Source organism: Hibiscus syriacus, unplaced genomic scaffold, assembly GCF_006381635.1.
Source record: "Hibiscus syriacus cultivar Baekdansim isolate YM2019G1 unplaced genomic scaffold, ASM638163v2 tig00110342_pilon, whole genome shotgun sequence".
NCBI classification, from domain to species: domain Eukaryota; kingdom Viridiplantae; phylum Streptophyta; class Magnoliopsida; order Malvales; family Malvaceae; genus Hibiscus; species Hibiscus syriacus.
In genome coordinates, this window is record NW_024062693.1 from 849,846 (window position 1) to 853,062 (window position 3,217).

The window sequence follows — 3,217 nt, forward strand, 5'->3', positions numbered from 1 at the left end:
AACAAGCATCGAAACTATCGATCAGATGTGAAGCAGCAGACCCTGCTGAATATTAGATGGAGATGTGATATTTAACTGCTAAACCACGTTTTTTTATTCGAGGATCAATACTTTTATATAGATTGATCATTTGATATGTCTGCAGCACATCATTGATTACTTTTCTCCAGCCACTTTCATGCTAGATGTAAATAGGTTAAATTATGATCTGGTCCTTTTAATATGCTTAAATTTTAGATTTAATCAATCTTAAAAAATGAAATCACGGAGAATCTACAAATTTAAGTAATCATCTTCTCCTTTCTGTGGTCCAATGTGGCAAAGCTGGGCTGAAACGCGCCGATATCACCCTAGAATCGAGCAACTCCATGATTGGAGTGAAACTAACACACCTTGGAACCTTGTATTGATTAATGGATGCCCCTCTTGATAGTGCATAATCCATTAACTCTTCAAATGTGCCATTTTTCACCATGCGGATTTCAAGTGGGCCTATCGAGTTATCCGTGACACGGCCTTGTCGGTACACCGAGTTGAGTGACTCCTCCATCGCTAAACAACATTGTTGCAGGACCTCGTTGTTGGGCGAGTTAGCCGAGTTTTTCACCAACAACTCCTAATACACCACGTAATGACCGGGGATCGTTTTCGTGTCGGCATACTCGTGTATTCGACGACGCTGGTGTTGAATTTGCAGAGGAGTCGAGAAGCATTTTCGACTGCCATTTGTAACTCGGCCTCGTAGATTTTGTCCGAGTCGATGCTGAGCAACACATTTTTTCTCCTCACGAAATGGAACTGTGGGGCCGAGTTGTGGAACCCGGTTAAGCGGAGAATGTCTCCCACCCGGTACCTGTATAACCCTGCATAGGTCGTGATCACGAGCTCGTATTCTTTCCCAACTTCAACATTCACAAGGTCAACGAGTTTCGGAGGAGGCAAGTCACGAGTGAGAGTGGCGCCGGCTGAGTCAGGCTCATGGGGTAAGAACTCAAAGTACGCCATGCTTGGCATTATGGTGTATGAAACCTCCGATGGTTTACACATCGGGTTAAGGTTCAAACCGAAGTAACATTCGGATGAAGCATACATTGTGCAAGCTAAAGGTAACCCACCACCGTAATAATCAAGTGTTGGAATATACTGCGCCATAGCACCAGTCACAATGACATCAAGGTATTTCGTGTTGGGCCAAATTCTTGTAACGATCCCCTCCCAGCTATCCTTCAAACATTCACGTCGAACGAAATCAGCGAGTTCGGGCTGGGTTTAAGGATCTTAGCAATGCATTCACTTAATGAAGAGTAGGTGATTTTCGGATTCAAGGAACCAGTTTCGATATCCTGGGCAAGTTGTTGCCAATTGAGCTGAAGGAACCTAATTGCACAGAGGAGTCCGGAGGCAACACCGCACCGAGGCGAAGAACTTGGTGGCACTCGAGGAGACCGCAGAGCATCTGGGTGTACATGCCCTGGTACTTGTCCGGGCAGAGGATTGCTTCGTTGGGGCTGATGTAAACGTTCTAAGGATCGTACGGCCGAGTCTTGAAGTGATCGCTCTTGTAGTAGCTGGTGAGGACGGGGCGAGCCAAGAGACCACCTGAGGTCCTTGTTTCTGATTTTACAAACAACAAATAGAGTCCCTTGCCTTTGTCCAAGCCCGGCACATAACTGTGACATTGAAACCGAGTTTCATTAATCAATGAATACAGACCAATTCCAATGTTTATTAGCCATCGATTTTTTATTGAATTATTGATTTGCTCCCTAAACTATACTAAAATTTGAGATTACTCCATACACTTAAATTAACTATGTTCCTGAAAGTGCTGAGGTTAAAATAATTAACCATATTAACAATTTAGACGGACCAACAAAATTGTAAAAGAACTAAATTATACTAATTTTAAAGTATAAAGATTTGATCTCAAATTTTAGCATGATATAAATTTGACATTTTTTTCTCAAAATACTTGCAGATTCATCACTGGCATGAGCAAGCTGTAGAGCAACTGACGGCGATCTAGCTCTTCTTTAATCGTTGGTATTAGTTTCCTTTCACCAGCTGATGTCCCGGAGCTGCACAAATTTCCAGGAAACTCAAACATCAGCATCAATTATTTTTATAGGAAACTCACAATTTTCCAGGAAACTCAAACATTACAGGCTCTTCTTTAATAGTTGACTTTCCTACTACATTAAAATTTGGAGTTCAGTACTTATTGATATAATTTCATTTTTTTACTATTTTGATATAATATAGTACTAATATTTTTGTTTTACAATGTTGTAATAATGAGATTTTTTTTCTAAAAAATAGTTTAAATCGTTTTTAATTCCAATGAAGAGACCTGATTTGATTTAAAAAAAGTTTAATTTTCATGCGAACCTGGTGAGAAATTCAGAGATTGGGTGGGCGGATAAAATCGGAGAGAGGTCACCATTAGCAATACGCTGGATTTCGGGCTGAAGGTCTTCATAAGTAATGACTGGAACTCTGGACTTGAAAGTTTCACTGTCCGTTGCACCATTGAGTTTGAACCAGGTTAGATACTCGGTTTCTGAGTTTCGAGTCAAGATTTCCTCGAGAACACTTTGTTGAACGGATTCCGCATTTCGGATCATTTCCTCGATAAACTGCAAAGCTTTTGCATCTTTCTCGCATGCCGGCGGACCAAGAGGAGACGAATGAGCGGAATCAACAGCCATTTTCGAAAGGGGGATTTTGTCGAACAATTGGAAGACAAGGATTAAAGCGCTGGCAGGAAAAAGTGACTTGAAGGAAGAAGGGATAGGCTGTGAACTGAGTCGAGAGCTTGGTAAGAATCGAGCTTTACACGGGGGTTTAAATAGGGAAGGCAGAGACTTCGGAATTGAAAGTGCCACGTCATGTTCGCCGTCCATGTGGGAGCCTGCAAGGAGGCTGATGGCTCACGCACTTATACGGATATGCTGTACAAAAATATAAAATCTTTTTATTGAAAAAGGTCTCGTTTACTTTTAGTCATTTCACTCTACAAAATCTTTTAATTTGATTAAATTAATTAAATTGTAAGTTATTATTTTTAATGATTTGCACAGTTTTAAATTTCACTTCAAATGTTCAATTAATCCATTCACACCAATGTTATTAAAATCGGACTGGATCAGTCGGTTCGATCGGTTGAACCGTAAACATGTGACCTATTCAGTCCGGTTAACTCTCAAAACTGGATTAG

General features: G+C 40.8%; 1 pseudogene; it reads right to left on the minus strand.

The window, feature by feature from the left end:
• Positions 1-279: 279 nt before the first annotated feature.
• LOC120120636 lies at positions 280-2,802 on the minus strand (annotated as a pseudogene).
• Between the last annotated feature and the right edge of the window lie 415 nt (positions 2,803-3,217).